The 24531-nt window shown below is 44.8% G+C and overlaps 1 protein-coding gene, 1 long non-coding RNA gene and 1 other non-coding gene across 5 annotated transcripts in view; 1 reads left to right on the forward strand and 2 right to left on the reverse strand.

The window, feature by feature from the left end:
- Window positions 1-8176: 8176 nt before the first annotated feature.
- On the reverse strand, window positions 8177-8248 carry TRNAE-CUC. The gene has a single exon. It is a non-coding gene; the product is annotated as a tRNA-Glu (tRNA).
- Window positions 8249-9157: 909 nt separating this feature from the next.
- Window positions 9158-24531, forward strand: part of NCOA7 (nuclear receptor coactivator 7) — a 156853-nt gene continuing 141479 nt past the window's right edge. The window contains exon 1 of one of the 3 annotated variants that reach the window (XM_041733349.1): window positions 9158-9564. The gene's annotated coding sequence lies outside the window, so the exon portion shown is untranslated. Of the gene's footprint in view, window positions 9565-19017; window positions 19283-24531 lie in introns of those variants that run through there. The other 2 variants (XM_041733368.1, XM_041733341.1) reach the window with 2 other exon arrangements.
- Window positions 10190-12256, reverse strand: LOC121478373. Its single transcript, XR_005984463.1, has 2 exons — window positions 11633-12256; window positions 10190-10546 (listed from the first exon to the last, which is right to left on the reverse strand). It is a non-coding gene; the product is annotated as an uncharacterized LOC121478373 (long non-coding RNA).

A 24531-nucleotide genomic window follows, 5' to 3' on the forward strand; every position in this document is an offset into this window, starting at 1 on the left:
CATAAAAGGAAATCGTTTTTGGCACTTTCCCAGTTTTGACTTCTAACTCTCAAGCAGGTCATAAGAACTTTACCTTAATCAGTGAGCTTGACCCTCAATGGCTACCAAAGAATATTCGAGGTGATTGGCAAAGGCGAAGCAAAATGGTGAAGAACTAAATGAGGTGTCTCAGGGGCTCCTTGGCTGGCTCAGTCGGAAGAGCATGCAACTCTTGATCTTGGGGCTTGTGTGTTCAAGCCCCAGGTTGGGTGTAGAGATTACTTAAATTAAAAAAAAAAAAAGATGAAGTATCTGAGTTAGTTGAGTTTGAAAAGAAAATAAAAACCCCAATCTCTCACTGTATGTAAAAGATAAGAGGTCGTGGCATGGCATGGAGGGGGACAAGGAGAATGCTGGATCATTCTGAATACTTCTACATCCCAGGTCTATCATGTCATAAAACAACACTCGTCATGTGGCCTAGAAAGACTCGCCCAGTAACCCATCAACAGTAACGATTTTTACTACCAGGAAGGGATTTTGAACTAGCCTAAATGCTTTGGCCTACAGGGAAGCATGCTTTTCCAGAGCAATTTACAGTTTATATGTGTATAGTTTTTAAAGAATCTTATAACCAGAGGCATTTTTATATGCCTCTAAGTTCTTAGTCTTCTGAGAACTGAATATTCTGTTTCCTTGACCTTAGTTATCATTCTGTTACTGTGGGAATGAAGAGATTCATGCATATGAAATGGATATGCATGTAATAGAATGCCTCCTAAGTTGGTTTCTTGTTTTGTTTTTCTTAAGGGAGAGAAAGGTTGAATATCTTTGGCAAGTTAACCCTCAAGCTTCTTACAGTAAGTGTGCACTGTGATAGTTTTGTGTTTTCGCCACAGTCATAACAAAGTCACGTTTTCTCATGTGAAGAAACAGTATTTTGGGAAGAATGGCTATTATTCGTAATGTCTCACGTGTACGAGTGGGGTGATAAGTTTTAAATTGCTCAGAAAACAACTGAAACTCCTAAAACAACTGAGTATTTTAACTGAGTTAACCCCTCCGTTTGTGATTATAAGCTATCAAGCTGAATATTATTTACCATACTGTGAAACCCTGCTTCCTCGATCTTTCATCACTTCTTTTTAAAACTTTTTCCCTTAATTACAGAGAACGTAAAGACTTTTTTTTTTTTCACCCAAACAATCCAACTAGCACTTCGTGTGGCTGTTTGTGTAGACTTCCTCAGTGGTTGGCCTCTTCCCTGTCCTGCTCTTCCCAGTCTGCCCCAGTACGCCTGCTTTAAATAGGCTTCCCCTGGAGCCTGGCAAGATGACAGAGATGTGCTCACGAGAGTCAGGAGGGCAAAACACAGGGCACTCAGACCATATTTTACTCTTGTCGTAACACATTTCTCTGTCACAGTCACACGCCACCTCCTAAACGAGAACTCAGACAGCCACGTGTTTGTGTCTCACAAGCAGCCACTGCTAGATTCATCTTATTGTCTTGGCATCTCTCTCTCAGAAAGATAAGCACAGCCCAGGACAAATGGCCAAGTGTCAAGTAGCGTCAAAGCCACAGATAGTCTGGTGTCCATCAGATGAGGGTACGGCCTAGCTCGGGAGGCAAGCATTGCCTTTGATGACAAACAACCTTTACTACTACAGTAAGGATGGTAAATTGGTGGGCCATTGTGCTCCCTTAAAAGGTTCAGTGAGCACCTTCACCCCAAAGATATCCGTAAGTCCATCACAGCTGAATCAGTGAGCAGACTTAAGGCAAGTGTGTTGCACGGAGGGAACAGCTGTAAACGTCAAGTGCCTCCTGACCATGACCCTCATAGGAACAGGTCCCAGCAATGAACCGATGAACTATCTGACCAACGCTGACCGGTTCTCACAACAGAGAACACAATTCCTTTGATGTGACCCTCAAACCTCAAGCATGCCCAGAGCGGGAGCTACAGACAACATAACTCAGTGTAAATGCATTTAGTCACTTCTTTCCAAACGACAAGGTCCGGCAGGCAGCTTCCTTGCTCTGGGCATCAGAAGCCTGAGATGAAAAGAGAAAATTCACCATTGTTTGTCATCAGGATATGACACAGCAAGAAAAGTGATGGAAAAGCTATTTGTCTAATTGTTCCTTTAAAACGTATAGCTTAGGAGTTAAAATGGTCAAAAAAGCCTCTGAGTGGATCCTTTACTGATACAGCAAAAACATACTAACAAGGAGATGGTTTGCTTAATAAGTGTAGCTTCATTGCCATATCCAGGAGAGTGCATGTTTAATTCATCAAATCAAGTCTATAAAGCCGTTTTGTTTGTTTTAAGATGTGGGAGCTTATTGAAATTCTTGGTACTCATTCAACAGATCACTTACAAATACCTTGAAATCCATATTTATAATTCTCTATTTTATTCAATATAGATGCCACTTTAAAAATCTCAACTCTTCAAGAAACGTAATAAATAGTATGATGACTAGAAGGACAAGTTCTGAAATCAGACACATCAAGACACATCCTGAGATGCTTTAACTGTGAGAGTTTACACGTATTACTGAATCTGTGTAAGCTTTGCTTTTTAATTAGTAAAATAGGATAAAAAAAGAAAAGCTATCTCACAAGAATTTTCTGAGGATTAAGTAAGATACTGTTCATAAGATCTGGTATGTAGTATACTACCAATCAATGGTAGTGTAGCTCATTCAAATTTGGTTTATTAAAAATGTCTTAAGACCCAAAATAAGTCTCCTTCAATCCTATTCACACACCTTTATTCAAATACATACCACGGTACTTCCCCAATACCTGTTCTCTCTAATGCTACATTATTTGCATGTACATTTTGCTTTACATAAATTTGCAGATTTACACAATTTCAGAGTTAGAAGAGCATAGCCTAGGCCAGTACTTCATTTTTACAGATGAAGAAAACTGAGGCCCAGCCACATTAGATCATCTTTCCCACAGTCATGTGACCCCGATCTCCTGATTTCTAATATCTAGTTCTTTCCGAGACAACAATATAAACATTTTCTTTCATACCTTTTATATTTTAGATGCCAAGGCTTTTTATTTTGTTGCGGATGAGCTGCATAGGTGTATTGATTTGTTAAGAAATCATGCTTTATGTCTCCTTGTCTTCAAAAGGGATGGTTTTTAGACTGATTCAAAAATAAATACAATGGAGTCATGTTTCTTTAGTAGAAAGACCTTAAATCTAATGACTACAGCTGAGATGGAAATGATATCACCATCTTTAAATGATGTCCTTCACCCTGAAAAAGCAAATCACACATACGTAGGTGAACGGAATTGTGTCGCTCTCTAGCACCTAAGGCGGAATCTTTCCCAGACACTGGTGAAGCTGCGGATTTCCTGGCAACAGGGCGCAGGCACCAGGCCACTGCTGTACCCACTCTCCTCCCTGTGGCTCCCCCAGTGCTCTCCGTGTGAAGGCAACATCCTTCGCCTCCGGCTGCAGAGCCATCTGTCACCTGCCCCCTTCTCCTCACCCTGTCCCACCACCTGTGACTTGCCATCCAGCCATCCTGGCTTTCTTTCAATCCCCGGGTAGTCCATCTCCTTGCTCTCTCCTGCTACCAGCCCCTGCACATGTTCCTCCGACTTAGAAAGTTCTTTTCTCTCCTTCTTACCTAGGTTTTTTTTTTTTCAGCTCTCAACAGATGGATCCCTCTGTTGACCTCTCCAACTGATTCCAAACGTTAGCGTGGAATCACCTTCTCCTTACAGAATCTGTCAGTTGCAATTTAAATTTGTAATGATGTGATTATTGCGTGTCTCTACAACTATGTGAAAAGCAAATAATAGTGATTTGGGTTTTGCTCATATTAAGTCTCTGGGGCCTTTCTTTCTGACTTAGAAAAGAAACAGAAGGAAAGCTCAACAAATATTTGCAGACATTAGTTAAATGAAAGAATACACGGGTGCATGACTGGAGGAGGGACGAGTGACTAAATGTCACAAACTGGGCCTGCATACTTGCTGCATTGGATTTTTTTTGAATTGCTGCCCTCAAACTTTAACCTGGTAACACAGTGCAAGTAAAATCAAACACGATCGTCGACATGAGAGGAAAGAAGGTAAAAGAATAAAAAATATGCTCTGCTGCTCCCCACGAATACAATAAACTCTAGATTTTAACTACACTCAACATTTCCACGGCAAGAATGGGTTACTTGGATTCCATGCGTCCAAGTAGGACACATGAGTCTATGATGCCACCCTGTGGTTCGTTTTCACATTTATCACTTTTCAAAATGCCCGTAACTTCCCTACTTTAGAAAAGCACGATTACAGCCAGATGGGCTGCCCAGAGGAGCGAGATTCTGCTCAACTAGACGTTGCTGGCAGGCTGTCATCCCAGAGCTTGCCCAAACCTGTCATTCATTCCTTTTGGTTTTTCATTTTAATTTAAAGATCGAACTGGTGGAGAAAAGTAGTGTAAGCTATAAATAATCAAATGAGACTTAACAACTGTGTACACCCAGGCCAGCATTACCAGTACTTCAAAACACCCCCGCATGTTTCTTGCCAGATCCTTCCTCCATCTTTTCTATTAGCCAGGATTAATCACCCTCTTGCTTTTCTTTATAGTTTGCCATCTGTGTATATATCTACCCATGAACAATATTTCTAACTTAGCATTTTGAAGCTTTCTATAAAATGGAATCATTCTCTATTTGATTTGCTTTTAAGTCATATTTTTCTGGATTCAGATTGTCGACCACAGGAGCTGTAATCCTTTTATTTTCCCTATACTGCGGTATTTCACCGTATGGCTATACCACAATATATTTAGCCACTCCACCTTTGATGGACATTCAGGTTGCTTCCAGTTTGGGTCTATTATGATGGTGCTGCAGTCAACATTCTTCTATGTATCTCCCAGAGCACCTGTGCAGGGATTTCCCAGGGTTTGAACTGCCGGGTATGGGAATTTCCAGCTTTACTAGATAAAACCAAATTGTCTTCCAAAGTTGTTTTATTGCACCAATTTACACTTCCACATTAGCTTCTTAGAGTGTCAGTTGTTCTACATCCTCGTCGACACTTGGTATTAGATTTTTTTTTTCATTTTTGCCACTTTGATGGGTGTAAAAAGGATCTTTTTCATTTCAATTTGCATGTCCTGATTACAAAAGAAGTTGATACTCTTTCAAAAATGTGGTGGTGGGATCCCTGGGTGGCGCAGCGGTTTGGCGCCTGCCTTTGGCCCAGGGCGCGATCCTGGAGACCTGGGATCGAATCCCACATCAGGCTCCCGGTGCATGGAGTCGGCCTCTCTCTCTCTCTCTCTCTCTCTCTCTCTCTCTGTGACTATCATAAATAAATAAAAATTAAAAAAAAAAAAATGTGGTGGTCACATATGTTTCTTCTGAGAAGTGCCAGTTCAGTCTTGTGCCTCATTCTTTTATTTATCCACTCAAAAGTCATTTGAATTGCTCTGATGTGCCAAGTACCAACACAGCCTAGAAGATACAAAGATGGAGGTGACACAGACATTGCCCTCACGGAGCTCTTGGCTTACTATCGCTTTAGGGCCTTCAGGCATCCTACCAAAAAACAGTTTTTGACCATCAGTCACATGATTATCACTTCACAAGGCAGCACAAGTATATTTTATGAACTCTGACATCTAGGAATTCACAAAAAACATAACTTACACAAAACTATAGCAAGCTATATAAAATACTATATATTGTTATATATAGATACTGGAAATTCAGAGGATGTAATAAGCTGGTTAAAAAGCTAATCAAGTAGATCCATGGCTTAGATTTAAATTGCTTTCCTTTTATGTAACTAGTGTAAAAATATTATTTTTCTATAGCCTCTTTCTTAAAGGAAGACTATGAAAGAAAACCCAAGAATCATCTTTAAGTCAATAAAATCATAATGATCAAATGGAGATGTGGTAAAGATGATTTTTAAATAAACAAAAATTGTAATAAAAAAAGAACCTTTCACAAATCAACATGCTAGTACACTGTGTTTGCTGTTGAACTTATTTCTTAACTAAAAGGTTTTCACATCTCTCTATGGAATCTGGTAACCCCCAGAAACTACAAGAGTTGAATTTTACTAGACTTGTCATGCTTAGAATTCAATTATATTTTTAAAAGACAACCTGAAATGTCCTGTAATTCCTCTTTGCTTCTATGCAACACTCCCCATGAGCCATCCTATTTGTAAAGACCGCTCTAAAGAAGACGCCAATATTGCTACCAGAAAATTTGTTGTAGTGTGGAGAGTCTTAAAGAATACAAGATTTAGGTTGGGCATATTGGGCTGTAGTCCTGGTTCCCCCACATACTTGTGTGATTTCAAATAGGTTGTATAAATTTTCTGAGTCTGTGTTTCCTAAACTACAAAACAAGGATAATTGTTGAACTACTTGATAAAGTACTTGGTTTAGTGTTCAGAATCTGAAAGAACTCATTAAGTTGTAGACATTATTCAATTGACTCAGTGTAATTCTCTTTCCACTTCTCCTTTCAGTGGAAATATAGAGCTGTGGTTCATACCAAAATAGAATTATGAGGGCTGAACATGTATAGGATTATTTTCAAGTGGAGGCCTAACAATCTACTTCTTGATTTGATTAAGTAATCCATTAATTTAGTGCAAACCATATGTCCTATAAACCATTGTCCTAGATGCTGCTGAAAGTCCTTCATTTGATTCCTCCCCACCCTTGGTTTCTCCCGGGCATCTTAATATTCAATTATGTATCACCCTAACCCTAGATATATGATGATTTGTGTTTAAAATGAAATGATTTGACAAGCCCAGAAAAAACGTTTTTGGTATGCAGCAAATAATCTTTTCTTTCATCTGTGCGGTGAGATACTTTCTATTCCTTCGTCTTTAAGGAACCTCCTATGTGGAATATCTGCAAACAGTCATTCAGCATTTCTCCCTTTTTCATAAGGATGGAACTGAACACGATATTCTGGCTCTGGAAAGCAGCAACTTTGTGCAATGTGTAGGTAATGTGATATGGTACTGCTGTGTCTAAATGACAATAGTATTTAGAAAGGTGTACTTATTTGACTAAAAATAATAATAGTATGGATGAAACACAATAAGGATGACACCAAGACTAAATAAAATTAAAACTCCGTTAAGAAATTAAGCAAACAAGAGAAATATCCTTCATGCTATTAATGAATACACTGCAATTTCTAGACTCTTTCTTCTGCTCCTTTGACCGTGACTCCTACTGACTCTTCTTGTTTGGACTTCCCTACTTCGTCCTCCTCTGGCAGTAGTCCAGCCTGCAAACCTCGCTCTTTATGTTGTGCTCATTCTCTTAGGAAGCGTTTCCACTCTTGGGCCTTCAGTTCTCATTTTACAGCAGTACTTCCTCAAAATCTATCATTATCAGTCAAAAATTTCGCTCCAGACCCACAGGAAAAGTTCACTTGGCTGACCTCTTCAAACCAAGTCTAAGTGTAACACAGCTTCACCAGGCTTCACCAGGCTCCCAGTCAGCACCCTTTCCAAATCAATAGGCCATCTTCAAAACCTTCATCATGTTCTTTGATTTTCTACACAACTGCGATATGCAGTCCTCTTTGGCCCTTCCTGTGCTGGGGGCCACGGCTCTCCTCGCTCTACTTCTGGACATTTCTGCTGGAATTACCTACAGAGAACACGGTCAGCCCCGGGGAGGGGCGTGGGCTCCATCTCCCGTGCATTGCTCCTCCCTCCACGATGTTCTGAGCTCTGGTTTATTTAAGGAGTTGAGCCCTGCAACAGACGCGTCCCCCACGTCCCCACCCACCACCTACTTACTGTCCTTCCTCTCCACCCACCCTCCTCTCTGTGCAGGCCTCCTCCCGTGCAGGTCTCCCGCGACCCCCACCTTTCACCTTGCTCCCTTCCAGCTCTGCAGTTCCGATCTGGGTACCGCGTCTCACCAGGTGCTCCAGCAGGTGGAACCCGGTGTCTACAGCCTCCTCTGTGCCGTCCCTACCCCCCACCCCCCACCCCCCTCCAGGGAGCTCGGTGGCACACGGAAGGAACCAGCCGCTGTATCTGGGCGGAAAAGGCATATTTTAAATCTCAGATTAAACAACATTCAATCACGAATTCAACTTTTATGATCGAATAAAACTAGTATGATAACTCAAAAGAATTGATGGGATTGGAAAAAACATGTGTTTCCCTGACCGGGAATCGAACCCGGGCCGCGGCGGTGAGAGCGCCGAATCCTAACCACTAGACCACCAGGGAACTTGAGAACAGCCTTGCCCGAAATGCATTTGCCACTTGTAGATCCCTGCACCGCCCCAGCCGCGGGGAGGCACCGCCCCGAGCTCCGCCCACTCCGTCCCCGGGACTCGCAGGCTCCGAACCAGGCGGGTCCCGGAGCCGCCGCCTCCCCCCGCGACTCGCGGGAGGAGCCTGCGTCACTCCCGCTGATCCAGCGCGGGGCCCGGGGTCTCGCAACCGGCCTCCTCCGTCTTCTGAGCTCTCGGCCGCCCTTTCCGACCCTGCGCCCTGCCGGCGTCTCTCGGCTCCCGCGGGGTCGGGCCCCCCAGCGCCGCCCCCCACGTGCGGACCGACGGCGGGTCCCCGCGGGGAGCGCCTCCCGCCGCACCTGCCGGGGTGAAGGGCACGCGGCCAGGGGCGCGGATCCGGGCGGCCGTGGTGCTCGATCCTCAGGCTCAGGCCGCCGAGCTGGAGCGCGTGGGCGGCGGGCGCCGGGAGGAGCCGCGGGGAGCACCCGCACCCGCACCCGCACCCGCACCTGCACCGGCGGGCCCCCGGGAAGAACCGCCGGGAGCACCTGCACCCGCACCTGCATCTGCTCCCGCACCCGGGGCCCGGGAAGAGCCGTGGGCGGCGGGCCCCGGAACAACCGCGGAGAGCACCTGCACCCTCACCTGCACCCGCACCCGCACCGGCGGGCCCCGGGAAGAACCGCCGGGAGCTCCTGCACCTGCACCTGCTCCCGGGGCCCGCGAAGAGCTGTGGGCGGCGTGCCCCGGGAAGAACCGCGGGGAGCACCTGCACCTGCAACCGCACGTGTACCCGGGAAGAACCGCAGGGAGCACTTGCATCCGCACCTGCACCTGCACCGGGGAGAACCGCAGGGAGCACTTGCATCCGCACCTGCACCTGCACCCCGGGGAGAACCGCGGGGAGCACCTGCACCTGCACCTGCACCCGGGGAGAACCGCGGGGAGCACTTGCATCCGCACCTGCACCTGCACCCGGGGAGAACCGCAGGGAGCACTTGCATCCGCACCTGCACCTGCACCGGGGAGAACCGTGGGGAGCACCTACACCAGCACCCGCACCTGCACCCAGGAAGCCCTCCACACCAGCTGCGTTTCCACGATCCTCGCGTTGTTCCAAGTGTTACCGACCCGGCAACAGCTTCGCCTCCCCGCCTTGTGTGCAGGGCCGCGGCCGGGCGTGAGGCAACCACCAGAGGAGTAAAGGAGCCCCTTGGGCCAGCCCCCCTTCAGAGCCTCCTCAGACACAGAGCCGGAGGCCCAGGATGCAGCTCCGCTTGGAAGTGGCGAGGTTCCAGCTGGACACAGGTAACCAGGCGCCCCCGCCCCGCTGCAAGGTGGGGGGAGGCTTAAGGAAAATTGATCAGACGCCGCGTCCTGCAGCCCCGGGCCGCTTAGCTGAGCGGATGCTGTTTCTTATTTTCAACAACTCAGAGATGGTTTGGGTGATTGGTAGCGTTTGTCTAGAATTGTTTAATGATATGCAAGCAGGTAGGTTAAAAGGATGTTAAAGCCTGATAAGGATGGAAGGATCACAAGAAATTTTGAAACTTCACTGTATGTGAGGACACGCACCTCTCTCGTCTCTCAAGGAACTTTTAGGACACCAAGTTCAGTAGGTGGAGCTCTTTGTTCTGAATTGGGGGTTACCAGAGCTTCCTGGCAAAGGATCTGGGTTAGAATACAAAGATAACGCAGCAAACAAAAGGACAAGAAGGTGCAGTGAAGGCCGTCAGCCCTCTCATTTCCCGAGTCATTGCTTTCTTCTTCTCAGAGGTAACCAGTGTCAACAGTTTCTTCTGTATCCTTCTAGAAGCAGTCTATGCATATACAAACTAGTATGTTTCCTTTTTCCCGACTTTTTATCTTGAAAAATTCCAAACCTACAGAAAATCGCAGGTGTAGGACAATGAACACACATACACCCTTCAACTGAACCTGTTGGGTCCAATTTAGTAAGACCAGCAACATGTGATTGTCGTGCATTGAAATGTAACTAGCACAAACTTAGGTGTTCTAGAAGTGACGAATGCCTACTGGTTTTTTAAGCCTTCATATAGAAAAAAAAGTAATATATCTCATTAATAATTTTTACATTGATTACATTTTTAAATTATAAATATACTTGGGTTGGGGTGCCTGGGTGGCTCAGCCGGTTTAGTGCAGGAGTCTTGATTTTGGCTGAAATCAAGTGGTGAGATTGAGCCCCTTGTCCTCCACACCAGGCGTGGAGGCAGCTTGGGATTCTCCTTCTGCCCTGCCATGCCAATCCAGGCTGCATGCTCTCTCTCTAAAAAAAGAAAGAAACATATTGGGTTAAAATCTTATTAAAATTTATTTCACTTTTTAACATATCTACTAGAATATTTAAAATTATATATATGCCTAGCATTATATTTCTATTTTACAGTACTGATCTAGATTCACCAGTTGTTACTGTTTTGCCATATTTACTTTCTCTTGATTTTTTTCTGAAGAATTTTGGGTTAGTTGTAGATATCATAATGCTTCACTTTTAAATACTTTATTGTATATTTCCTAAGAATAAGAGATACAATGATCACACTTAGGAAATTTAAATTTAATACAATCTTATTATTTATTGTACAGTTAAAAATCAAATATGTTAGTTGTCATAATAACACTTATAATTTTTTTTTTTACCCAGGATCCACTCAAGGATTATACAATGCATTCAGTTGTCACATTTCTGTTGTCTCCTTTCTGTACTCTGGAACAATTCCCCCCCCACTTTTTTTTTTTTAACAGTATTGATGTTTTTGAATAGTGAAAGACAGTTGTTTCAGAAAGGCCCTCAGTTCAGATAAATATGTCTTTTGACAAGAAAAGAATCTTAAGGGGCACTTGGGTGGCTCAGTGGTTGAGCGTCTGCCTTTGGCTCAGGTCATGATCCTGGGGTCCTGGGATCGAGCCTCCTATCATGCTCCCTGCAGGGAGCCTGCTTCTCTCTCTGCCTGTGTCTCTGCCTCTCTCTGTGTGTCTCTCATGAATAAATGAATAAAATCTAAAGCTACAACAACAGCAACAAAAAACAGAACCTTAAGTGATGGGTCCTTCTCAGTGCATTACATCAGAAGGCACTAATGCTGATATTTCACATTATCTCTCACAGTCAATGTTGTGCCAGAATAATGGCCCCCATGGGGGTGACCCTGGGGTAATCTCCAGCACACATGAACATGTTACTTCACATGGCAGTTGGAACTTTGCAGATGTGATTAAGGATTTTGAGATACAGGAAGTATCCTGGGTTATCTGACTAGGTCCAAAACGATCAGAAGGGTCCTTATAAGTGAAGGAGAGAGGTAAGAGAGTTCATATCCCAGCGAGATGACTTGAGGACAACTCAACCTACCTTTGCTGGCTTTGAGGAAGGAGGAAGGGGGACCCTGAGCTGAGCAATCCAGGTGGCCTCTAGAAGATGAGAAAGGCAAGGACGTGAATTCTCCCCTAGAGCTTCCAGAAAGAAAACAGCCCTGCCAACACCTAGATTTTTAGGCTAGTGAGACCCGTGTCAGACTTCTGGATTCCAGAACTGTAAGATAATAAATTCATGTGGTTTCAGCCATTAAGTTTGTGCTGATTTTTTTAAAAGATTTTATTCATTTTTTTTCATAAGAGACACACAGAGAGAGGCAGAGACACAGGCAGAGGGAGAAGCAGGCCCCATGCAGGGAGCCCGATGTGGGACTCCATCCTGGGACCCCAGGATCCTGCTTCAAGTCAAAGGCAGATGCTCAACCGCTGAGCCACCCAGGTGTCCCTGTGCTGATTTTTTATAGCAGCTACAGGAAACATGGTAAATGTGAGCATTTGGTTAAGGTGTCCGCTGTACCTTGAGAACATATGAATCTTCTCCTCAGCAAACTTTCACCCACTGACAGTCTTTGCTTGGATCAGTTATTACCATGGTGATTGCAAAATGCTGTTATTTTAGCATTCTCCTGGAAACAACTTCCCTTTCTCTTTTTATTCTCTATTTAATTTTTAAATATCAGTTTGGACTCATATTCTTTTTCTGTTTTTGTGTTTTTATTCAATGTGTTCTAATCCATCACTATCATCTTTTTTAATAATTAAATTGTCCCAAATTTGGCCAAAGGAGTCCTTCTAAGTTGGCTTCTGTATTGTTTTGGTGTGACTCTTAAATTTTTGAGCACTTCTTTACCTTCTGTCAAAAAATGGTCCAGGTATACCCTGTACTTTATAGATTGACTCAGGGAGAATTAAGATCTTTATGCATTTATCTTTTCTTTTTTAATTTCCTTGTTTTATTTTTACACAAAAAGGGACGTACTCTATATTTTCTAACCTTTTTTATTACTATCTTTTGAAGGATGTCCATCCTTTATATAAAAAAATTTCTCATTACTTTTGATAACTACATAGTATTCTGCTGTTTAGATATTTTATTAAAGCAGTTTCATATCGGTTATTTAGATTATTTAAAATCTTTTGCTTTTGCCAGAGTACCAATATGAATAACTTGGCCCAACATAGTTTAGCATTTAGTGTTTACTAATTTGCCCCCAAATGACCCAACTTAGAGTGCCAACCATAGATTTGAAAATGTTGTTATATATTGGAAGAAAAATCATGATATCCAATTCAAATTCACTTATAGTTATAATTTATTGACAATTTTATATTTCAATTTGCTTTCAGTATGACTCAGCTATTCTTCTGTTCATTAATTTCTTCATTTATTAAACAAATATTTATTGACTAATATAAGTCAGGGACTATATTAGGCACCAAAGACATCAAGATGAACAAAATGGGATTCCTAACCTTAAAGTTTAGTCTGGTGGGTTCAAGTAAATAAGGAATTACAGTAGAGTTGTGAATAATAAACATGTAGGACTATCCTTTACTAAATTTACTTAGTAGGGATGCCTGGGTGGCTCAGCGGTTATAAGAATCTGCCTTTGGCTCAGGGCGTGATCCTGGAGTCCCAGGATCGAGTCTCCCATCAGGCTCCCTGCATGGAGCCTGCTTCTCCCTCTGCCTGTGTCTCTGCCTCTCTGTGGTCTCTCATGAATAAATAAATAAGATCTTTTAAAAATAAGTTTATTTAATAGATTAAAAATGCACCACTCATCATGCACATTATATTGATGAGAACGTAAAATGGCACAGCTACTCTGGAAAGTAATTTGACAGTGTCTTAAAAAAGTAAACATAGACTTAACAATTGTACTCTTGGGAACTTATCCCAGAGAAATGAAAAAAACTTATGTTCACATAAAATCTGTCCACACATGTTTATAGCAGCTTTTTTTTTTTTTTTAATAATAGCCCCAAACTAGAAACAACAAAAATGTCCTTCAATGAGTGAAGGGTTAAACTGTGGTACATCCATACCATGGAATACTTATTTTGAAAGTATTTAAATACTTATTTAAAAGTATCAAACCATTGATCCATAGCACAGCTTGGATGAATCCCCAAGGAGTTATGAAAAAGCTAATCTAAAAGGTTACAAATTTGTTTAATTATGAGAGGAGAAAGAATTAGTGATTTGCAAGAATTCGAGATGTGGCTGGAGGAAGATGGATGTAACTATCAAGGGGCAGGTCAGGGGAGCTTTGTGGAATAGAATAGTCCTGCATCTTATTGTGGTGGTGGTAGCATAATCGATGCAAATGATAAAATTGCATAGAACACCCAAACGCTCACAAAAGTGTATGTAAAACTGCTGAAATATAAATAAGCTGGAAAGAGCATACCAATGTCATTTTTCTGGTTCTGATGTTGTACTGGAGTTCCCCAAGATATCACTATTGAGGGACAACTGGGGCAGTGGGGTGGGTGGGGGGAATCCGGGACTTCCCTACAGATTTTTTGCAACTTTTTGTAAATCTATAATTATGTCCTTTGAAAAAAAAAAAAAAACCCTTCTCAGCCTATTGCACTGTACATTTATTTCCTCTAATAAATCCAAGCCACAACTACCAGTTTAGTTTAGGAATTCATTTCAGAATTTTAAATATCTTAGCTATGATGTCTTTGTACCAGCTTATTTGACTAAGTTTTTCAGAAAATGTAAAAAATATGTAATGAATTCTCAAGCTATTGAGCAGATTTTTTTTAGCAGAAATAAGACAGCAGAAGGTTTCCAAGAGCAGATACTTTTTTTTTTTTAAATGAGCCTTGAAGAAAAGAAAAGGGCAAATTTATTGGGTTTAATAATAATCAGCCATTAGGTCTATGTGCAAACAGGCACCCAGACAGCAATCCATTTCTGTAGATGTCAGTATTTCTTTCTCAATACACTCTGGCACCCTCCTCCTTTCAAATGACAAGATTTCTAGCTCCTCCTTAGACTTTATAACTAACAAAAGCACTGAGCCTTGGCCCACCCACAAAAGGACCTATTTACATTTTTCTCAAAATTCCACATGGTATCCATGATGTGCTGGACCAATTACACCAGTTGTCAAAATGAACCACTGCCTTCAACACTATTAAATAGTGAACTCAATTCTTTCTCTTTAGGTCCAGGATGACTACCTGCAGACCTCCACAGATGTCACTAGCATTTCCCTCCTATGGAACTCCTGTGTCTTAGCCAACCTAAGTCAGGTGTGCGATAGCAGGTGTCCTGTGCTAGGAAGAGACGGATGGGTTTGACTATCCTTTACTAAACAGAGTGAACAGAGTTCACTTTACAGAGTGAACTTTCTTGGAGCCAGTGAACTAAACTCATCACTCAATACCCAAATCTCTCCAACACCTTTACAGAGAAAAGGTCCAAAGGAGTTTCCATCTTCAGTGGCTGTGAGCTCATTGCTTATCCAAGGAGCCTTTCATTCTGGCAAAGTATTAGAGCAGTAGTTGCTAATGTTCCTGGAATTCCAGTTCAAGGAAAGGTAACCAGTGTTGTGTTTAAAACAGACACACTGGAGGCACTTGGGTGACTCAGGTGGTTGACTATCTCTTGATTTTGCAGAGGTCATGATCTCAGAGTAGGGAGAGGGCTGAGCATGTGTTGGGCTCAGCATGGATTCTGCTTAATTTTCTCTCCTTCTTCCTTGGCCCTTCTCCCTACACACATACACCCCCACCCCCTTGCAGGGATGTATTTTTTTTTCTCTCCCTCAAAAAAAAAAAAAAAAAAGGAAAGAAAAGAAGAAACACACACACACACACACACACACACACGCCACACTTCATTACAAAATTATCTTTAGATACATATGTAAGAAAAAGTACTGCACACATTTGCAATACAGTTGCTATTGTTTGGTGAAGTTTCCCAAAGCCATTCAGGAAGTGCTTCAGAGAACACCTGATGCCTGAACCCAGGTATCTAGTTACCTCCCACTGGTCCAATTTCTACCCTGTGCAGCAAAAAAGAGGAAGACAAGGGGAGTGACCCCTCTTTTCTTAAATTAAGAGCTAAGAGAATTCTGCTTCTCCATATCCATCCCAAAGTGTCATCATCCAGTGTTCTTTATCCCAGAAAAAGTGAGATGGCAATTCTACCTAAATTGACCTACGACGGCCTCTGACCTTCAACAGAGATAAAAAGGATGGCTTCCATATTAACATAGGCCCTCCTAGCCATAAAAAATAGTATCACGTCATAATCTTTCATTAACTCAACATTTACCAAGCACCTGGTAGCCAAGTACATGAAAAGTGCTAGGGAAACAACTTTTTAAAAAAGATTTTATTTATTTTAGAGAGATAGAGTACCCACATGCGTGGGCATGGAGAAGGGCAGAGGGAGGGAATCTCAAGCAGACTTTGGGCTGAGCCAGTGGCAGGGTCTGATCTTACAACCCTGAGATCATGACCTGAGCTGAAATCAAGAATCCAAGGCTTAAGTGGCTGCGCGACCTGGGCACCCCAGGGATATAATTTTTTTAAAGGAAATCTTTATTATAATAATGTATATTATTAGAGTAATAACTTTCCTTGAAGGTCATATTCTAGACTTTAGTCTAAGCATCATTTGTGGATTACCTCGTTTAATCCCTATACCCAACCCTGCAAAGTTGATACTATAACTGATAAGGGAACAGAGGTGAAGCAACATATCCTAGGTCAGCACAGGTAGAGCTATAGTCTGTAGTCAGAACCTGAATTCTTAGAGATTGCCATGGTCTTGAAAAGTACACATTCTAATGAGGTTCGATCTTTAGTGTACCAGGATTTCCCAAATTATCTTATGTATTTTATCTTATCTTCCAATTAAAAATTCACCTTCTGTTTAGACTGGCACTATCCAGAATAGGTTTTTGTGTGTGTGTGTGTGATAATGGAAGTGTTCTATTCTGTCCAAAAGAGTAGTCAACTAGCCATCTATGGCTCTTCAGCATTTAAAGGATGACTAGTGGAATGAAAAAACACATTTTTAAATTTAAGTGTCTGCATGTGGCTAGCGTTGGACAGCACACACCTACTAGAAGATAAGGAAAGGATTTTATTTATTCTGATTTCTCCAGAAAGACAGGGCTTAGGCAAATCAATAAATGCTAAGTTAATGAATGAGAAGGAACTGGTGAAGAATCTTTAAGGAGAATTTTCTCTCCCTATAAGCCAAGGAACAGAAATCTTTATTATACCAGGACTTAATTAACATACACTGTAATGTTATAACAAGCATATGATACGGTATGCAGTCCTGGAGGAGTTCATGAAGATAGGAAAGAGGATTCTTAAATTACATTGGATAGTTTTGAAAGGGTGGCAAACATTTTATAATTGATGCTTACTACTTTTAAAATACGTACTCAGTTCTATCTTTGCCTAATAAAGATCACTAGCTTCTTGACATAACACGGGGTCTGGATAAAGAAAAAAAGAGGGGACACCTGGGTGGCTCAGGGGTTGAGCATCTGCCTTTGGCTCAGGGCGTGACCCCGGGGTCCTGGGATCGAGTCCCACGTCGGGTTCCCCGCAGGAAGCCTGCTTCTCCCTCTGCCTCTCTCTGTCTCTTATGAATAAACTCAAAAAAAAAAAAAAAAACCCTCAAAATACAAAAGGGGACTCTTGGTGGTGGTAAAGGGATGGAAATCGCCAAGAATTGCAACTCAATGAACATTTCTACAAATGTCCTTCCACAAACTGCCTTCTAAAGCAGACTTCTTTATAAATTTTGTTAGAGTAAGCAAGTTCTAAATTCTCATTAAGTGACTTTGTTCAGTCTCCTATTTATCACATATATACATAAACATTTCTATAATTGAGCTATCCTGAATTTGGGGGGCAAAATATCATGAATAATAATAGGTATCTTTTGAATATTAACTGGAGCTCTGGATCAGAGTCCTCAAAGTGGCCAAGTCATGTGCCACAGTTTTCTGACTCCTAAGCAGTTCAGCTCCGACCTTGCTGCTCATGGAACTCCTCTCCAGAAGTCTCAGCGATTTTATCGGTTTGTACTGCTATGGAACATGTCTTATCGTTGCCCACTTTTTAATAATTAACCTTAGGTTTCAAAATCATAAAAGCACCCATCAAAGAAGTGCGAGAACGGATTAGCTCCTCTGGAGATCCCAAACAACGTTCCCTTAACTCAGTAAGATCAGCTCTTTGGATTTTAATGGTCTAATATTCCCTTGAAAACAATCTGCGAATGCCTCACTGGAGGTCCAGTTTCACGTCTGTTCAGTGCAGAACTGGGCAATCTTTCCTTACCTTGCAAGATAGTATACACCGTGACCACTTGCAACAGAAATCCCCAAGCCACCGCTGTTACATGCTTGGCCCCGCCCTCCAGGAGGAGCTGTTAGAGCCTAGGCAGCATCAACAACCCAGAGGAGGCCTCTATCTAGCGTGGCCTCTGAAATACCAACGTTATCACACCAGCTGCATGCAGACTCTGCCTTGAGGTTTTTGGTGTTTTGTTTTTTTTTTTCTTTTTTCTGTGTGTAAGGGTAAACCTCAAGGCCAAAGCCTCCCCGTCATCTTGCAGCGCTGGTCGTGGAACCGCTCCCAAGAGGGGTGCTCACCAGCACTGCCCCACTGCCGCTGCACATCCTCCCAGCCCAGGCCCTCGCGGTCCCCGCCAACCGGCGGCCTGGAGACCCCAAGTGCCCCGGCCCTCCTGCCGTGATGATCCCCATTCGGCAGCATCCGGGATGCTGTTCCCGGGTCGGGGCGGGGGCGGGGGGGGGGAGATACGGGGCCCCCAGCAAGGACATAAGGATGGATTTATTGCGGCCAGTGGTCCCCAAGCTGGAAGCACACTCCAGGCTTTGAGGCTCGGGGAGCCGCTCCGTCACCCGGCTCTGCTCTCAGAGCCTCGCTTCCCGGGACCCGCGGCGGCCGCGGCGGGCCAGCCGTGGGGGGCCGCGGCCCGGGGCGAGGTAAGCGGAGCCCCCAGGTCGTCCCGCCCGGCGTCCGGCCGCCCCGGGGGCTGCGAGCTCCGCCGTCTCGGCGGCGTCACCACCGGCCGGGGCCTGCGGAGGCCGCGCGCGCAGCTCTCCGGGGCGGAGCCGCCGGGCCGGGGCTGGGCCGCTGCGGGGGCGCCGGGCGGCGGGGGCGGCGGGGGCGCCCCGCCTTGCAGCTCCGAGGTCGCCGGGGCATGCTGCAGCCCGTGCCGCCGAGCCTCCATATGCAGCCGCCGAGCCTCCATACGCTGCCACCGAGCCTCCATTCGCCGCCGAGCCTCCGGGCCCCGCCGCCGAGGGGCGCAGAGCGTGGCGCGCCCGGGCGGAGCTAGAGGCGGACGCCGCACCGCGTCGCGCCGCCCGCACTTCCCCGCCCCCGCCGGGCCCGCGAGCCTGTGGGGCCGCCGTCCCGACCGCGGGCGCAGCTGCGGCGTGGGCGAGGTGCCGCGCGGGGAGAGGCTCGCGGAGCCCCGGCGGCGCCGGTCCAGGCTGCGGACGCCGGGCCCTGGTCCCCGGGGGCGCGCCCCCCTCCCCCTCCGCTGCCCGGGCCCCGTGCCCCTCGCCGCGCGAAGCCCCCTCCGCGCAGAGGATGCGCTGCCCCGCGCCGGGCTGCGCAGGCCACCGCTCCCCCGACCCGAGGAGCCGGCGCCCCCGCCCTGTAGGTAGGTGGGCGACGCGGGGGCCCGGCTGGGCGGCGGCCGCCGCCGCTGCTGCTGCTGCTGGCGCCGCGGGGCGGGGCGGGGGGCCCGGCGAGCGCCCCGAGGTGTGCTAATGGCGCTGGGCGCCGACCCCGTCCACCTGACAGCCTCCCCCGGGGCGCGGGGGAGGAGAGCTTGACCCCTCCGCGGCCGCCCCCTCGGGGCCCGGGGGCTAGTGGTTCCCTGGGGGGGGTGCGGGGGGAGGATGCTCGGGAGCTCGGCTGGGGACGTGTCACCGTAAGGCTTCGGCCCCGGGAGCAGAGGCGCCCTTCGCGGGCGAGCCGAGCGCGCAGCGGCGCCGGGCGGTGCTCGGGCCGCACGGAGAGGCAGCCCCGGGCCGCCTTCCAGGCTCTTCCAGGCGACCCTGCAGGGCCGCGCAGCGAAGGCCCTCCCCGAACTCGGACTTTTCCCGAGGTGGAGGAGGCCGGGGTGTTCCTGTGCCGCCCACGGAGGAGCCCCCCGCTTGCGAGAAGGGCTGTGTTTTCGGGGTGGCAAGTTTGATACAGGTGTCGGGAGTTGAGAATCTGCTGGAAGGATGCACCGCGGGCGGCCGGCAGAGGCAGCCTTGGGCGCAGCCCAGCTTTCAGCTTCCAGCTTCCAGCGAGGGTTTGTGGGTTTCTATGGTTTGTATTTTTTGAGAAACTGGTTTGTGAATTCTCCACCCCCCCCCCACCCCCGTGCAAGGTGTGAAGTTCATACATGAGGGCTTTAGGGCAGGATGATCTCTTCACGGGCCGTGCTTTTGGTTTTGTTTGTTTGCTTCTTTTAAAAAAAAATTATATTAAGCAAGAAGGTTTAGGGTTTTGGAAAGTAGATAGATCCTTGTGAACTCCAATTCTATATTTTAACGTATTAAGGTCGAGAGCTTTGGAAAATGAGCTCCAGGACAGAGTCTTGCTCAGTTCTGTAATCCTCTGCGTCTGATGCATGGTGGGTGCTCATTAGTTATTTGTCAAATGACCTATGTTTCATCTAAAGACAATTTATTATTTCAGTGTATTTGTCCTGTGGCTCTTGAAGTTAACTGGATTTTAAAAATTGCCTGTTTGCATAAAGTATCAAATTGTCTTGACATTACGTATGAATTTTCGCATTGGTAGGGCCACATGCTGTCTTTCTCTAATTGTGTTATTAAATGGAGTAATTCTCTCCACCCCTAACATAAGCGCGTTTCCATGTCTGAGCTTGCGGGTTTTCTAGTCTTGTTGGTAATGAAACCATTCCAATTAAACTCTCAAACACAATTTCAAAAATACAATTCATGTTTACAAGAAAATTCTGTTACTCTGGAGGTAACAGGGATTCGGTTAATAAGTAACATATTAACTCCCTTTAGGCTTGAGTTGTGGATGATCTAATTATAATGTATCTTGTTACAGGTAGAGGTAAAAATAAAACATTTAGGAGTGTTTGTGGCTCTGAGTGATTCAGAATAAATGGTGTAGATACCTATTTCTAACTGTGTAGGTTTTCCTTAGTATATAAGCATATCAATTTCCAAATTTGACAACTTGCGTGTGTTGGTGGTATAGTGGTGGGCATAGCTGCCTTCCAAAATCAAGAATTTGGGAATCAGTGTTTTGGAAGATTCAGTGTCTTTCGGCTTTTAAATTCTGTGTTACCTTGGAAAAAAAATCAAGGATAACTGCATCATATTTCATTTGCATTAGTTTTGCACTGTGAAATTTCCTGTTTTGATTTTGTTTTTATTTTCCTGTTATGTAAGCCTCATGAATCAGTATTTACCTCTTTCCAATAACTTTATTTAACAAAATTATCTGGGAGTGGTCCAGTTTTTTCTTTTCCTGTTGTCTTTACTTTTTTGGTCATTTTATTATTTTTTACGATTTTATTTTTAAGTACTCTCTACACCCAACATGGGGCTCAAAACTCACAGCCTCAAGATAAAGGGTCCCATGCCCCATAGACTGAACCAGCCACGTTCCCCTTTTTTGTCATTTTAATACCTTGCCACTAGCCTCATTACATATTACCCCAAAGACTTATTTTCATAAAACTCCGGGAAACCATAGTTTATTGCTATTGCTTCTCCAGCCTACTTGGGCGTTTCCTACATGGTGAGGAAGTCACAGTTTTATGTAAAAGGAGGTAAGATTGGGGGAACCACAGTGGGAGGGAACAGATGAAAGATACGATTTATTAAAAGAAGGCAAAAATCAGGCCCCAAATAAAGATAATTACACTTTGTATGCCTTACATTTGTAATTAAGAATATTAAGCCGTTAATTTACGTTGCTTTTACTTGTTCACTTTAATTTCTCAAAAGAGACCTCCCCTGTAGTTACAGTGAACTCTTTTTTACTTTGTTGCAGATAATAAACTTATTTGTTTATTGGACAAATACAAATTGAGTAGTTAGGCTGTGCTGACACTCTTGGCCTTGAAACCAGTTAAGTTAAAGCTAGTTTTTAATCTCACAACGGGAGAGGCCTTTTTCTCTGTGCGTCCTGCATCCAAATGCGCAATGCCTCTGTGATTGGATGACTCACTATCAGGGCCCTGTCTGCTGAACCCCCAGCACCCTGCCTCCATATGCACTGTTATTCTTTAGATCCGATGCGATCCACTCAATTTACATATGTTGCAGCCAAAATTGTTATGGTTGCAGAGAAAGTATGGAAAAATTTGTATGAGTTTGAATTTCAAATATGGGGAGCTGGTGGTTGAAGTGGAATTGCTGCCTACCAACCTCCCTTGAAAAATGGCATATAATGCCTTTCTTTCTGTACATACCGGGGAATATCAGTCGTGTGCTCATAAATTTGACTTGAATATTATTTGACAGAAATGACTCTTCTAGAAGTTTGGCAGAATAAAGGCCATAAAGTCTACCCATTCCACTCCCATTCTAGGTGTTGGACAAGGAAGCTACCCAGATTTTCAAAAACGATGTACTTTGGTGACCTTATTTCATATCTTTTGTGCCCCTCCCCTCCTCTCTCCCCAACTGTGCACATGCTCAGGGATTCTACTACTCATAGCTGTCACAAGGAATCTACTGTTTAGGTTACTCAAGAGATGTAGTTACCAAGGTCATCGTTCAATTGGCAGCTCTTGTGTGAAGACCCAGGAAGTTCCATTTAGTGATAGAAGCTGAAGAAAAGCTTTACTTGCCCTGCACAAATGTTGTGTGTGGCTTTTTTTTTTTTTTCATCATGCAAAACTAGCATCAGATAATTGATTACATTTCCCTTTCTGATTTGGCAACTAGCAAATGCAGAATCAGATTTGCAACTCGATTTTAATAGCGCTATAAACAAAACCTATGACCTGATATTGATATTCTAAGTTTCCCTTTAGTATTGAGCTTCTGTTTTACCTTATTTTCCTTGATTCTGATTTTTATCTAATTATATTTTCTCCCTTTATTGAATTTATTATTTAAAGCTGACTCATATCCTTTGTGAAACAAGGCAAAACATAATACATAAAACCAAATGAAAGCATTTACAGAATTGATCTCTGGACACATATGTTTTTGATTAGCAAGTTTAATCGATTCCATTAAATATGTTTTGGACAAGTATTGCAAATTTAGTATATTTGAGGTTATATATCCAGATGGAAAACGGTATGCCCTAGTTTAGCAAGATTAAATTCCAGTTATGTGTATTTGAGCTTATTTGGCCAAATGGAAAACGATGTTCCATAGTTTTGCAAAACTGAATTCCACTTATTTTGTAATATTAGATTTATGTTCACTTACTACTAATTCAAAATTGGTAAAACCATTCAATGTAAGCCAGTTATTTCTGGAGTGTCTGCCTTAGGTGCTTTGTTAGGCCGAACAGGAGATTGATTCCACATAATTTTTAAAAAGTCATTTTTAGCCACGGGGCTAGCCCGATTGCCTTAACACTCCCCACACGAGACCTCACATCTGACCTGTTTCACATCAGTAAACTATTTGATTCATCTTTGTTTTTATGAATCAGGTTAATTCTTCTTTGAGCCTCATTTATATACCATAAAATTTGAGCAATCAGACTGAGTTAATTGACCACACTTCACCTTCATTCTGGTATTTTGACAACTACTCGTTAAGTTGGTTGAACTTAACCAGGTGGTTATTTACATTTATGTGATGCCAAGTTCATTTTGAGAACGTTTTCACCCAGGCAGACAGAGAGATTGGCCCTTCCTACAGGTCAGTCATGGGTGTGGTCCAGGAGCCTTTGGGACAAAACTAATCTGAGTTCAAAAGCAGGACTTGAAACCTCAGAGTCGTTTGGAGAGAGAGGCAGGCAAATTTTCACACCGAAGCATTTCCTTTCGATAACCTTACTCTCCTTTAACATTGGTTTTGGTGGCAGGTACTACCTTCAGGTGATTCAAAGGTGCAAACGGATCTGCAGTAGAAGGACCCTCATCCCTGCCCCTGGTTAGCAGCCATCCTGTCGGTTCTCGGGGATCCTTGGGGGACCTCTCAGTGTTTGTGAGCAGATGGGACCATGGAGGCTGCTCCTTCTGTCTCCTGGCCATTTCTCGAATCCCCTCTCTCCGTTCCGGCCTGATATCCTCTCCGCTCCGTTCCCCCCGTTCACGGGGCTCCTGGCCTTGTTAGGCTCCTCGGAGGCCTGGGACCGCAGCCTGCATCTTACCCTCTGCTGCCTTTCGGCTCCCTACCCCTCAGCTGGGCTTCCTTCTGGGCTTCCTGCTGCGGACCCCCTACCCGGGCACGAGTCCCCCCCCCCCCCCCCCCCGCCCCAGAGCACAGTGGTCCCTCGGCGCTGAGCAATCCACCTGTTGCCCCCGTGCTGTCCTGTCACATGCCTGGCCCACAACTGTTCTTGACTGCCACCCCTCCCTGCCCCAATGTATGGGCCCTCTAAAAATCTGATGAAAGGTCATGAGCTCGTGACCCCCGCACGCCCTCCTTTAGCCCCCACAGCCCTGGTCAGGCGGGCGGGGGGGGCTCTGCGGGCCTCCAAGCTGCTCCCACTGCCACCCAGCACGCTTCTCCATCTCCCCATGCCTCCCTGGCTGGAACCCTCCGTGTCCCGCTTTCCTTGCAAATCCCGCTGGGTTCTGGGGCTGTCCCTCGGGCGACCTTAGTGGGGTGCCCATAAACCCGCCCAGGCAGCCCCAGGAAATTCAACAGCCCGCATGGTTCTGTCCTGGAACAGGCCTTTCTCATCAACCGCAGAATTGCTCTTCTAGTAGCAATTAACTGCGATTTTGGATAGCATGCT

This window comes from Vulpes lagopus, chromosome 2, assembly GCF_018345385.1.
Source record: "Vulpes lagopus strain Blue_001 chromosome 2, ASM1834538v1, whole genome shotgun sequence".
NCBI lineage: Eukaryota > Metazoa > Chordata > Mammalia > Carnivora > Canidae > Vulpes > Vulpes lagopus.